General features: G+C 40.4%; 1 protein-coding gene and 1 non-coding gene across 2 annotated transcripts in view; both read right to left on the minus strand.

Moving 5' to 3' along the window:
• The window catches only part of DSCAM (DS cell adhesion molecule), a gene marked incomplete at its 5' end in the record, with an annotated part of 749,720 nt that overhangs the window by 496,587 nt on the left and 237,868 nt on the right, over positions 1-15,265 (minus strand). The gene's annotated exons all lie outside the window — the stretch shown is intronic.
• Positions 10,424-10,526, minus strand: LOC116753760. Its single transcript, XR_004349861.1, has one exon. It is a non-coding gene; the product is annotated as a U6 spliceosomal RNA (small nuclear RNA).

The raw sequence follows: 15,265 nt of genomic DNA on the forward strand, positions 1-15,265 counted from the left end.
GCTGATTAAGGCACCGACTGACGGGCAGAGAGGCAGGCTGACTCCTCCCCGAGCAAAGCTCACACAGAGTGGAAGAGCCCACTGTCATGCAGGGCTGTTGCATCTCCCAATGGCAACACTGCCAGGGTATTCTTGCAAACCGGGACCACTTAGAGTGTGGCTAACCATCTGGGTTTGCCCAGGACTGTCCAAGCTTTTATGCTGAAAGTCAAGCGTCCTGATTACCTCCTCTGTCCCTGGATGACCAGGACGGTGAGTCACCTGAAACCATGCAATCTACGGACACGTGGTAGAGAAGCAATGAAAGACCAATCCAGAAATTGGCAAACTTCTACCAGACCAATGACATCGCCTTGATTTCGAAAAAATATATAATATAGTATGCACATTATAAAATTTCTTAGTGAATGAACACCTATAGCTGATTCAGTAACTCACGGTTTTCAGTTGCATGTTTAGAAGCAGAGCTATAAAAACAGGAAAAGCAAAGCAAAACTAGCTTCCTAATGGAGAATTTGGGAAGAAAAAGGAAAAGCGGAGGTTGTCATGTTGAGGCTGGGTCGCTGCCTGAGGCGAGGACCAGAGGTCCCTGAGCCTCAGCCTTCCCGTCCGTCAACACTACCCCCTGCCCTGTTTTAAATTGAACGATGACCACAATACGCGTATTTGGTCAGCCTCTCCAAATATGAAGAAAAGCAAAAACACCGTAAAATATTTTTGGCAGTTTTTCCCCTTGAAACCTTGTATTAGAGGGAAGCACACAGTTACTGGAAACAAAGGGCTTTCGGGTAAAAACAGACCATCTGCAGAAAAAAAAAAAAAAAATTATCAAGCATGAATCTCCCCAAGAGGAAACAGCAATGAAACAATGGTTAGTTTGTCTCATCTAAGTTCTTCATGGAGGCTGAGGAAGTGAATTTGGGGAAACAGTTCTGATTTTGCACAGAAACAAGCTTGAGTGAACAGGCAGAGCTGCTTTATCTATTCAGTTCATCTCCCACCACCATCTTCCTCCTGCTACCTCTCCATCAGCGTTGCCGGGCTTTCCTTGTCCTGTTTTGGGGCACATACTTGGGGACGGCACCGAGTACCTCCCCGGCATCACACCAGCCCCGCCTCCTACAGAACAGGGCGCTCTGAGCCGCTCTGCCCCGCTCTGTAAGCCTGCCCTTGTTCCCGGGACTGTTGTCTGGACCACACGGAGGGAGCCTGCTGGTCATGAGCACGTATCAACGGTCAATGAATGTCCGATCGTGTGGGTTCTGTCCACACAGTTTCAGTGGGGAGGTTCCATCCTCGGGCCATTCTGAAAACCTATGGGGACTGTGTGTTTCCTATGACTGGAGCCCTGCGGGGTTGCAGAGGCGGGAGAGAAGCGGGTATTCTTTGGTGTTCTAAATGTGCAGGCCAATCCCACGTGGTGAATAATCCCTCCAAGTCTCACAAGCCTTTTGTTTGTTTCACATAGATGATACACTTGTTTGCCATTATCAGAACCTAGAGTCTAATTCTACTTAGCTTATGAGTATGGGTATTTTCACGCAGTCCTAATGCCTACTGCGTTTTTCAAGAATATGACTAGTCTGTCAACTAGAGGAAGGTTGTGTGTATGTTTTCTTAGCTCGGAACCTCACTCAGAGTCTTCACCCTTTTTAAAGACACCAGTGGCCCTCCTGAAAATAATAAATAATATCACTTCCCTAGCCATGGAATGTTTAAACATCTGTAAAAGACTTGTATCCAAGTATTAGTAGCATCACCATTTATAATTCATGAATGGTTAACAAAATGTGATATATGCACTCAGGGGAAACATTATTTAACAATAAAAAGGAACAAGTATTGATACAACCTCAAAAGCACTTTGATAAGTGAAAAACAACAGACATAAAGACCACAAATACTATATGACTCCATTCACATGAAATGCCCAAAAAGGCAGTTCTGTAAGAAAGTAGATTAGTGGTTGCCTAAAGTTGGGGTAGAAATGTTGGAATGACTGCTAACGGACACGGGATTTCATTTTGGGTTAATGGAAATGTTTTAAAATTAGATTTTGGTGGAGGTTTCACAACTCTGTAAATATACTAAACATTGAATTGTACATGTAAAATGGTGAATTGTATGATATGTAAATCAAGCTTGAATAAAGCTATTAAAAAACTCAGTATATTGAATTAATAATAATCTAAAGACAGGATTAACAAAAATCAGTTTTTAATAAAAACTGTATTTCACTACATATATGCTCAGGCACAAGAAGCTGGAGGTTTGCCTTCTGCATTGAATCACTAGGAATGCAGACCAGGTGTGTGGGTAGGTAGGTAACATTACCTATAAATTTCACTTTAGGAAGTGAAGAGTTTATACACCATGTTTGTTATCAAAAGGGAAGTTGGACTTGATAGTGTTGGGAGCCACTGGTATTGTTATTTTTTCTATCATTGTGCACATTCTTGTCTCTATTTTAGAAATAACCTCAGAGCAGTTGAGTAAATTACCCAAGCGCACACCTGTCGACCCGTTCCTGGTTGACCGTTTTCCTGAGGCCAGGCTCCTAGATGCTGGGCTGTACCCAACCTCCCCACGCTATCTCCACTCAAGGAAGCTCTCCTGTCCCCTGAAGAATGTGCCTCTCTGCCCGTTTTCATGTGTAACAAAAGCACTGGGTTCTCAAGACTTATTTGAGGGTGAGACCCAGAGCCTATGTTGGCAGTGAAAGGAGGGGTGATATTAAAACCTGCACAGGACAGAGAGAGAGAAATGTCCCCTGAGGAGGGAAAAGGGAGCTGACTTCAGTGGTCAGACTACACGGTAGGGACTGTAGCCCCTCCACCCCTGTCTGAGAAGTTCAGAAAGATGCCATGATCATGCCCCCCCGGTTTTTCCTTCTGAAGGGTCACGCTTTGTACTCTGTGACTCACCTCCTTGGCCACAGCTGTTTGGACTTGAGGCTGGCCTGGAGGGTGGGAGGCTGTGCCCTGTGTGGCACGTGAATAGCAGACCCTCTCCCTGGGGAGACTCCATGGATGATTTACAAAGGCTCTCAGCCGACATGGAGCAGGCAGAAGCTGAAAGGAGGGTGGATAGAGGTCAGAGGTAGTAGAAGCCCTGATACAGTGAGAAAAGAAGAAGGTTGACTTCGGCAGGAAGAGGAAAAGAGAGAGACATAAAAAGGCTGAGACCCCATAAAAGACTCACAGCTCTGAAATAGTGATGGGAACCTGAAAGGGCAGAGCCCAACTGTCCCCTCATGGGTCCCACATTTCTTGAAGCTTTGTGTCTGACTTAAAAATGTGTGAAACAACATTTTATCCATAATACATGCAAGCTTATTCTAATTCAGAATTAGCATGAGAAATTACTTGGCCTTAAGGAAAATCTGTGTGCCTACAAGATGCACCATATCGATCTGGTTCCTTGCTGTCCTGTAATAATGTTGCTAAGACTACAAGCAAAGACACAAGTACAAAGGACTGTAGCCTTTGCACGCATGCTCTCCTCTGCCAGCCAAGGTATAAGCTTCTCCTCTTGGGCCAGACCTGTTCTAGTGCCCCAGGGATGATGGGCACCTATGTCTGAATGACCCATGTAGCCAGTGAGGCTTGTAGCATGGGAGAGTTTCCCAGCATTTGGGGGAATTAGATAAGAAGATACTGAAGAAAACGAAGAGGAGGTTCTACTCTTACGTAGAGGAGAAGAAGCCATTTGTAGCCATGTAATAAACTCTCAGTGGGCAGAGTGGTGGCCCCAGGCCTTTTAGCTGGCTCCAGACTACCCAGGATTTCAGCAGTCTGTTGGATGTCAAACCCAACAAAAGAATGTTGAGATGCTAACATGTTATGAAGAAGCTTCATGACACTGTCACCACAGAGATAAGCCCCTCGTGAGGAACAGCTGGGATAAGTAACATAGCAGATTTAAATTGGGATTTATTTCCACAAAACTCAATTGCTTGTGAATGGCTACCTTGTGAATGGCTACCTTGAGAATGGCTACCTTGTGAATGGCTTCTGAATGATCAACAACCATATGTTTGCGGTCAGAGCCCTGAGGTCTTCAGGATGTGTAAAATCAGCAGCCTGATTCCTGCATCTGTGGAAGGGCTCATGGTTCCAGTTCACATTTTTCTTTACCATTACATGCAAAGGCAAGATTCAACCTTAAGAGAGGGAAAACACCTCCTAATGAATCAGGTTCAGCTACATTTAGGGATCTATAAAGGTCTTCCTCCAAAACTCTAGGTTCCAGCCTTATATTGGACAACTGGACCCTTATACCTCCTGTCCATTCCACACACACATGTCCCCCATCCCTGACACAGATACCTACAATATATGCATCCTTTCACGTAAACTTTGCACATCAGCTAACAGAAGATTCATAAAAAGAGACACAAAAATAAAGCTAAAATGTGAATTCTCAAACCAAAAGGGTAGACATTGAAGTCCTGACTGAAACACAGTTCTATCCCCCCCTGCCCACTAAATGGATCATTTCACTTTCATCCTTTTCCCACTTTCACATATGTTATTATTGTCCTAAATTTCATGGCTCAGGGTTTTCCAATTAGCCTGCCATAAGCATGTGTTTCAGGAGACAGTGCAGAAGCACTTGGCACTGTTGATGCTGGGAAACTGCAGCTCAGGAAGAGCCAGTCCTCTCTGGGAATACTTCCTGAGATGGTGGCAGGATGCCACAGCCCAGCATAGCTTAACACTTTATCACACAGAGAAAGGAAAAGATGAAAAGTAACAGGACGGAATCTTAATAACGTAATCAAGGGAGTCCCATGTAACCTGCTCTACATTAAAAGACAGCAACCGCTGGACCTGTGACCCTCAAGTACACCTCAATAGTTGAAGGCTCTCTAGGTAACCACTGATTCTCAAGGCCTGAGTTCATCACAGTTTGGCTTTCGACCGAGCTGCCCACCATCCAACACATTCTTTACTGCTCCAAAGTAATTTGAATTTATCATGGACTGGATTTAGCAAATTCATCTTTAACTGAATTCCAAATGATTTCTAATTCTCCTTTTAGTTCGAGGCAGCACATATTACGTGGCACAGAATGCTTTTAAAACAACATCATTGTTTGAAACATTCGGTGGGGTTGATGCCACATTTCTCTGAAAAAAAAAAAAGTCAGCTAAAGAGAAAAGGAAATAACATCACCACCAACATAGGCATCCATTCATTTACTCACCCACTCATTCACTCAAGAATTCACTCACTCACTCACTCACTCAAGCATTTGTTAATTCATTGACTCACTCAGTCACTCATGAAAGTATTCGCTCATTCATTAACTCAAGCTTTCCTTCATTTATTCACTCACTCACTCATTTCAGAGCTATGCGTCACAGTGCTACCTAGTGCTGGGAACTGCGCAAGGGGACAACCTTGGCCTCCTAGCTCCTCTTTAGGCATCTGTTTATGTCACACAACAAGGGTGGGCATGCGTGTGGGTCGACGACCCCATTCCAAGTGCATACGCGTCTCTCCTTCAGTGACAAGGAGAAATGCCAAACAACAACAAAACAGAAGGAGGGGGTGTTGGCAATATTACTATGAAAGGCACGGGTCTGTGGGCAGAGCCACATTAAGACATTCATGGGTCTTTCCTTCAAAAAAATTGTTTAAAATTATATTCTGTGACTAGCAGGATTAAGAGAAATGCAATCTGGGCTGGATTATGTTCATTTTTTTCTTGTGATTTGGAAGGAATTAAAATATTTTCATGGGATGCTAAAATTATAGTGGCCCTAGACACTGTGCCTATTGTACTAGGGGATCACCTGGCTCTGGCTTTGGGGTCACTCATGCCAGCATCCTAATCTTTCAACACCCATGAACGGCACTGACCGTGCACAAGGCAGCTCACTTCTTCATGCCCAGGTCTTTGTTGCTAAGACATACCTAGGGTTCTTGTTTCTGCTTCTCCTCTCCCCATCAAACAGGAATAAAAATAGAATCGGCTCTCAAGGCAGTGAACCCTACGAGTGGCAAGACCACAGAAGTCTCTCCTTGGTTGCTCTTAACACTGAACCAGAACATCCAGACCAAGTAAGGCTCATGAAATTGGAGTCAGTTTCGTCAGTTGCCCACTATGAAGTAGGTTAAACCAAAGAGTTCCCACTTCAGGGAATGAATCAAGTAGGGTCTTTATTTTGTCTCTTATAATAATTCTCATTTTATACCACATTCCACCTCCCCATCCATCCCTATCTTAATTATCGCTTTTAAGATACTTTGTAACTGACATTTTTTTTGGATTTTGAACTCAGTTTGATCTTAAATCCTCTTTTTTTTTTAATTGGAGTATAGTTGCTTTACAATGTCAGTTTCTGCTGTACAGTAAACTGAATCAGCCACATATATACATGTATCCCCTCTTCCTTGGATTTCCCTCCAGATGAAGCAACCAACGAAGGATTAATCTCCAAAATATACAACCAGTTCATGCAGCTCAATATCAATGAAACAAACAACCCAATCAAAAAATGGGCAGAAGACCTAAATAGACATTTCTCCAAAGAAGACACACAGATGGCCAACAAACACATGAAAAGATGCTCAACATCACTAATTATTAGAGAAATGCAAATCAAAACTACAATGAGGTATCATCCCACACCAGTCAGATGGCCATCATCAAAAAATCTACAAACTGGAGAGGGTGTGGAGAAAAGGGAACCCTCTTACACTGTTGGTGGGAATGTAAATTGGTGCAGCCACTATGGAGAACAGTATGGAGGTTCCTTAAAAAACTGAAACTAGAACTACCATATGACCCAGCCATCCCATTCCTGGGCATATACCTGCAGAAAGCCATAATTCAAAAAGATACATGCACCCCAATATTCATTGCAGCTCTATTTACAATAGCCAGGGCATGGAAGTAACTGACTTTTTTTTTTTTTTTTTTGCGGTATGTGGGCCTCTCACTGCTGTGGCCTCTCCCGCTGCAGAGCACAGGCTCCGGACGCGCAGGCTCAGCGACCATGGCTCACGGGCCTAGCCGCTCCGCGGCATGTGGGATCTTCCCGGACCGGGGCACGAACCCGTGTCCCCTGCATCGGCAGGCGGACTCTCAACCACTGTGCCACCAGGGAAGCCCGTAACTGACTTTTTATGTCCATCATCTGTCTGTCCTCACTGGAACATTTAGCTCTACAAGGGCAAGAATTAGTATGCTCTGTTTACTACTGTATTATTATTCCTGACACTTAGCACTACGTGAATATTACTTGTTAATTAAATTGATTTGAAAATGATCAGAAACACTGGTTTGAAAAACATTAAAATTCAGCCTTCAGTATATTTGGGGTATATTCTACGAGAATTGTTTCTCTACAAACTACAACCCTTGGTCTAGTACTGTTAGAGAGCTCAAGGTCTGGCTGCTCCCTGCTCACAAGACAACGCTTGAGAGGCAAGTGTCGGTAGAAGGGAAAAGGAAAAGTTGTTTTATTTCAGAGGCTGGCAACTGGGGGAGAGGGAAAGTTCACGTCCAAAGGCTGACTCCCCCACTGCCGATCAGTGAGCAAGAGCTTTTAAAGGGGAGTTTCAGGGGTGTATCAGCAGAGGGAGGGGGCTCCATGCAGAAACAGCACAGTCAGCTCTGACCGTCATCTTGAAACTGGCCAGCAATGGTCTGATCAGTGTCATCTTGATTGTTTCAGGTACAGTTAATCTTCAGTTCCGGGGTCAGTTTGTTCCCATTTCTTTGATCTCAGTTCTCAGAACTGTGGCAGCTATGCCATGGTTACAGTCTGGTCATCATGTAGTTAACTTCCACCTGGTGGAAGGTTCAGTATTTACAGAACAGCTCGAAAAATATGGCTCAGAATAATATCTATAGCCTTTGAGGAGAAACTACAGGTCCTTGACTTTGCTTAATGACTAAACTATTATTACTTTGTCCTGTTTGCTTTTCCTTTGTTTCTGCATTTTCTTATTTCTCTGATTAAACTTACCCTCCAGCTAAAGTTTTTCTACAGACAGAACGCAGGCAGAGGGAGGCATGGGGGAGGGGGCTTCTCTCCTGGGAAGGCCTCATAGGGTCCTGTTTTGTTTCCGTATTCCTGGTAACGCAGCCTAATATTTTTTCTGTCTGTTCATCTTTTCCCACTTCTGATAATATAAACTATTCTTGACTAAAGTGTACAGCAAGGGATGCAGAATGTATGTGTACCACCCCCTTCTTCCCCTTTCAAATTCTTCATGTGCCACAATTTCTTATCTAAATTTTATACCAATCTGACAGCTTCTCATAAAGCAAGAAGAACAAAGAGAGCATAGTAGCAAAGTTACTGAGCTAATTTTATTAAGGCACAAGGTGCTTTAGGATATGATTGAAATACTTTTTTTTCATAAAGATTGGCCAGTCTAGTTGAAAAAAAGACAAGACTTTGGATTAACCATTTCCAATATTCTGAATGTACAAACTATCCCATTTCCCACAAAGGGGAGCTCTCCCGAGCTTTAGGGAATACTTTGTTGTCCCTGTGGACCACTGCTATCACACAGACACTTCAGGCTGTACATTCAGGGAGATGCTTATGGTAATTACAGGCGGAGACGCACGGAAAAGGAAAAACTGTTAAGAATCTTATTTTCTTCCTTATGACATATCAACTCATTTCCATTTTTATTCAAAATGTTATTCGTTGTATTGATTTTTTTTTTTTTTTTTTTTGCGGTACGTGGGCCTCTCACTGTTGTGGCCTCTCCCGTTGCGGAGCACAGGCTCTGGACGCCCAGGCTCAGCGGCCATGGCTCACGGGCATGTGGGATCTTCCCAGACCAGGGCACAAACCCGTGTCCCCTGCATCGGCAGGCGGACTCTCAACCACTGCACCACCAGGGAAGCCCCATTGTATTGATTTTTATTATAAAATTAATATATTCACATTGTAAAAACTTCTATAAATACAGAAAGATAGAAAAAATAAATGAACCATGATCACATAGTTGCATCTTGCCATAGCAAAATGCCTTCTGTTAACATTTTGATGTATGCACTGTAGACTGTTCTGATGCAATGAACAGAATGAACTGAAAGGGGCCCCAGGAGTTCACTCAGGGTAGCATGGACAATGGGCCAGCTGGAAGCAGGGTCCCCGTTTCTGCTGGCATAGGGGCTGCATCTGAGTGAGGCTTCTTCCCCCGACAGAAGGGACTACACCTTCCCATGGGCCTGGGGGTCTCAAGGTGCTGGGCAGCTGGCTCTTTCAGACAATTCTAGTAGCAGTCAATGCCTACTAAACCCAGACAATGTTTAGTAGGATTTCTCTCGGGCTTACAAGAAAGGAACATATACAGAGAGGTTCCTCGAATGACAGACCCAAGCACTGTCGAGAATACCCAACCCCAGCCTGCATTTCTGTGGGATGATGAACAGATAAGGAACCCTTTCATTTTCTCACTTACATCTATTTTCTTCCTTAATGTCTATTCCTTAACACATACTGTACCACCTTGTAGAATATGCCCTTACCTACTGTGATAGACAGTTTTCTGTGTCAACCTAGAGTTAGGCTGTAGCACCCAGATATTCAGTCAAACACTAGTGTAGGTGTTACAGGGAAGTTATTTTGTAGATGTGGTAAACATCAACAATCAGTTGACTTTAAGGAGATTACCCTGGATAATCTGGGTCAGCACAATCTAATCAAAGAGCTTGAAAGAACCTAAAGCAGAAATGAGCTTTCCCTGAAGAAGAAATTCAGCCTGTGGACTGCAGTATCAGATCCTGCCCCAGAGTTTCCAGCCTGTCCTGATGGCTTGCCTTATGGATTTCAGACTCACTTATCCCAACTGCATAATTGTGTGAGCTAATTCCTTGAAATACGTCTCTATCTATCATCTATCTATTTCCTACTGGTTCTGTTTCTCTAGTGGACCCTGAATGATACATTCACCTTGCACGAGAGTTATATAATTTCATTCATAAGCTTAAGTTCTGTATAAATGAGAAATCTATTTAGGTAAGGTTTATGAAACTTGGGACTTTTCTCCCATTTATTGGCTTCTTTGTTTTTTTCTTCTTTTTCTTTCCTTTCTTTGATTGAAGTATAGTTGATTTACAATGTTGTGTTAGTTTCAGGTATACAGCAAAGTGATTTGGTTATACATATATAAAAGAATATATACACACACACACATATATATATAATATATATATATATATATATATATATATATATGTATATACACATTCTTTTTCAGATCCTTTTCCCTTATAGGTTATTACAAAATACTGAGTATAGCTCCTTGTGCTCTACAGTATATCCTTGTTGGTTATCTAATTTATATATAGTAGTGAGTATCTGTTAATCCCAAACTCCTAATTTATCCCTCCCCGAACTTTCCCCTTTGGTAACCATAAGTTTGTTTTCTATGTCTGTGGGTCTATTAAAAACATGGAACGCTTCACGTATTTGTGTGTCTTCCTCGAACAGGGGCCAAGCTAATCTTCTCTGCATGGTTCCAATTTTAGTATATGTGCTGCCAAAGCAAGCATGTTTCTTTGTTTTTTATGCTTCCCTTTTTTCCCCAAACGGAGTTGAAGATATCAATATAGCAAGGTATCATAAATCTAAATGAATATAGAACATTCATGTGTTCTAGAATGAACACAGACTATTTGTTAATACATAATTCAGAAATAAAAAAAGGAGGCTTATGGTAGGCAAGTAAGAAGGCAAGAATATATTTAGGAACAAAATAAATGCCAAAAGCTGGGAGAACAGGAGAACGGAGATGAATTGCTACAAAAATCCGTGGAAATTCACCAAGTACAAAGGCTGAGGGCAGTGCTCAAAGGCAGAAAGAGATCCCTCCAGGTGCAGAAAGCCAGAAATGGGTCTAGAGAGCAAAGAGAACGCACCAGAAACTCAAAATGCTGGCAGGCAGGCTGTAAAGCAGAAAAAGCATTGCTGTGGTTTGGAAAGCTCGTAGCTGGCCTTGCAATGCACAAAGATCTAAAGGGGGTGTGGCTGGTGTTCTGATCCCAAGCTCTCCAAAGGCAAAGTTTCAAACCCACCTTCACAATGTGTGAAGTTTTTGGCAAACTGAATCTAACTTAAGATTCCAACTCTGCAACAGAGTCCAGAGACAGCTCAGCTACATGTTAGATTGACTCAGGCTCACACCATCAGCCTGACAGGGGGCACGTCTTCTCAGGAGGTGAATATGTCTTATCCCAACACTATGTTCAGCATAAAATAAAAAATCATAAGATGCACAAAGAAGTGAGGAAAAGGGGCCTACATTTAAAAGAGGAAACAGTTCATAGAAATAAATATAGCAATGACCCAGATGTCTGAATTTTCACTCAGGAATTCTAAAATATCTATGATGAAGGGTCTAGAAGAAAATGATGACAACAAATATGAGCAGATGATGAATTTCAGCACATAAATGGAAACAGTATAAAGGAAAATCAAATGGAACTACCAGAATCGAATTATGTGATGTCAGAGAGGAAGAATGCATAAGCTTATTAGCAGACTTGGACACAGCAGAGTAAAGAATCAGTGAACTCAAAGGCAGGCCAATAGACCCTATCTTGACAGTAGATAGAGAATAAAAAGTAAAAAACTAAAATAAAATAAAACAAAGTATCCAAGACACGTAACATACTCTCAAGCAGTATAAATAATTGGAGTCCCAGAGGTTAGAAGAGATATAGGAAAAAAATTATTTTAAGAGACAATAGTCACTAAATTTGAAATTAATGAAATACATCAATACATATATCCAAGAAGCTCAGAAAACCACAAACATGATAAGCCTTTAAAAAATAATTTTAAAAATCACACCTATCACATCAGAGGCAAACTGCTGAAAACCAAAAATGGAAAGAAAATCTTAAAAGTAGCCCAAAAAACCTAGCCAGGTCATATGCAAGGAAAGCATGAAAAGAGTGATGATTGAATTTCTCAGAGTGAAATAGAGTTTTCAAAGTGCCAAAATAACTTTTTTAAAAAGCTGTTAATATAAAATTCTATATCTAACCGAGGTTTACATCAAAAATGAAAGGTAAATTAAGACAAGTTCAGCCAAAGAAAATCTCAGATTTTGTAGCCAGAAAACCTGTGCTACAAGAAATGCTAAAAGAACTGCTTCAGGGTGAAATATATGATTCCAGATAGAAGTTCAAGCCTGCAGGAAAAAAAAAGAAGACCATAGAAAGTGCAAAATATAGGTAAAAATAGGGGACCTATTTATTACTTTTAGTACGTGTATGTTTGTGTGTACAGACACATATCTATGTTTGTGTAATACATATAACATATACAGATTTAAGCTACAATTGTTCAAGCAAAAATGGTAGCAACATGTTGTAGGGTTCATAGAATACAGAGGAATAAAAGAGCACAAGGAGCAAGAGGGGGATAAATGGAATTATACATGTAATCATGGTGTTCCTACATTTTGTAACGAGTTTGATATAATTGGAAATTGAACTGTGTTAAGTTAAAGATACACATTGTAATTCCTAGTGACCCTGAAAAAATAATACAAAAATGTATATTTAAAAAGTTAATAGAATTAAATAATTACTTGGTCACTCAAAATAAGTCAGGGAATTAAAAAGAGAAACATACACCAATACGAAAGACCTAAACCCAAGTTATGTTGATAATTACATTAAATATGAATAGACTAAATGCCACTTAAAGACGAGGTAAATAAACAAGATCCAAATGAATGCATTTTACAAGAAGTACACTTAGAACATAAAGAAACAGATGGTGGAAAATGAAATGTTAAAAAGCAACATACATCCAACCACTGTGCATCATACATCTAGATGGCTTTGTTTATACCAGACTTGGTGCAATTCAAGACAAACAGTAACATCAGAGATAAAGAGGAGCATTTCATGATGTTAATAGTCACTCCACCAAGAACGAGTAACCAACCTAAATTAAAATGTATCTAACAAAATAGCTGCAAGTCACATGATGCCAAAACCGACAGAAAAGCTCAGATTTTAACATGCGTCTCCTCATGACTGATAAAACAGGTGGACCAAAACTTGAGTAAAATATAGAATGTTTGATTAACACTATAAACCAATTTAACATAATTAACACTTAAAGAACACTCCACTCAACAACTGTGTAGTACAGATTCTTGCCAAGAGCACATGGCATATTAACCAAGATAAATCAAATTCTTGGACATTAAAAATCCCTCAATTACTCAAATTATAATAATTCAAAGTATGTTCTCTGAAAATAACATTGAAATTAATAGTCATAAGATAACTTTAAAAATACTCAACTGGTAGGAAATTAAACAACACATTTCTAAGCAGGTGACAGCCTGAAGAAAATCCATAAGGAAAAATAGAAGACATTTTGGATTGAATGATAGTAATATTTGTGGTGGTGGGTTCTTGAAGATAATCTGCATGTCCCTCTGTGAGGAAGTGGATTCATAAAATGTGGTGGATACAAATCATTGACTACAATGCAGCTGCTAGGTACAAGGAATTCAATTTACACATAGCAAGGTGGGAGAATTCCAAACACATAGTGTTCATGAAAATTAAAAGATGTATAACACCCTTTGATTATGTAAATTGACACCAATATTTGCATAAAACAATAATACACAGTGTAAAACATACCTACAAAAATGCACACTCAACATATTAGCACATTTCAAATGGTGGGAGCAGTTATCCTCGAGGAGGTGGGCAATAGGAATAAAAGGAAATAAACAGAACAAAAAGGGAAAGAGTCTCTGTTAGACCAATAACCATCGTGTACCACAAAATGAGAGTCCCAGAATCCTCTGAAACTGACCCCAAACAAACAAAAACTAAACAAACTTTAGACTAGACATAGAACAAAAAGGAAGAGTGCAGAAAAAAGTTGATATGATGAATCCCCCAAAGTGCAACGCAGAGAAGTAAAGAGTTAGACCAGGTAAAAGAGAAGTTAAAAGAAACAGAGAAAAGAATAACAAATCCCAAAGCACTTTTAATAGGATTCCTGGAAGAAGACAATGAGAGAGACAATATTTGAAGAGATAAAACCTGAAGGAAATCCCTGAACTGATGAACAGCATGAATCTTCAGATTCCAGAAATATAAGCCAAGCAGAATAAATATTTTAAAAATCCTTAACTAGATGAAACTACAGAACACCACCGAGACAGAGAAAAATATTAAAACCCACCAGAGAGAAAAAGACAGATTACTAGCAGAGTAAGGACAAATAAAATGACAGCGGACTGCTCCCTGGCAATGAAATACGGGAGAAAGTCATAAGAAGGTACAAAAATCTGAAGGAAAGTAAATGTCAATATAGAATTCTATATACAGCTAGGTTACCAGTCAAAAATGAAGCACAAAGTGCTTTTGAGATATAAGAAGAAAGAGAGAACTTACTACTCTTAGACCCTTACTGGAGAAACTATCGAGGATTATACTTCATCAGGAAGGAAGCATGTCCTGCAGTAACAGGTGGGCCTCAGCCAGTGAGCTTAGCATCCTCAGCCATGCAGAGTCCGATTGGTCAGGACTCTGTCCCAATTGGTTAGGGTCCATGCCTTACCAGGTCTTTACTATTCAGACAATGCTACCAGGCTACCAGAAGCAATGATAAGAACTCTATTCATACATTGGTAAATCCAGATAAATATTAACTTTTAAAAGATTAATAGGGCTGTTAAAAGTAAGGCATAATTAAAATTCTAGACAAAGCAGCATGAAAAGCAGAAGAAAGAGATCGGAATTAAAGAAGTCAAGTTCAGGAGAAGGGTAGACAAGCTCATTAACTTTAAGTTTTGTATGTGAGGGTATATGTCAAAGGCATGGTTGACAACAAAGAATAGAAATAGAATTTGTAACTTCCACACCAATAGAAGAAATAAAGAACGCTAGCAATCTATCAAACAGCAGGCAAGTTCGGTAGGGGAGCAGGAGAATCAAAAACATTGATAAATGAAAATACCAAATATGCCAGAAATTCAAGGAAATATAAATATGCTTACATGACCTACTGGAAATAATCAACTGTGCATTTTTAAAAATGTCTTGTAGAGTGGAGCTACAGTGCTCATTAGAGAGAAATTTATAGCTTGCAATGTATTTCCTTTTAAAAGAGAGAAAGACTAAAACCAAGTCAGCCAAAAATTCAGTTCCATGAGCTAGAAGAATGAAGCAAACTCAAAAAATCAGAAAAAAAGACATAAAATACAAAACAAGAAATTAAAATGAAACAAAAGTTACGTTTTTA

This window comes from Phocoena sinus, chromosome 4, assembly GCF_008692025.1.
Source record: "Phocoena sinus isolate mPhoSin1 chromosome 4, mPhoSin1.pri, whole genome shotgun sequence".
In the NCBI taxonomy this organism is placed as follows: domain Eukaryota; kingdom Metazoa; phylum Chordata; class Mammalia; order Artiodactyla; family Phocoenidae; genus Phocoena; species Phocoena sinus.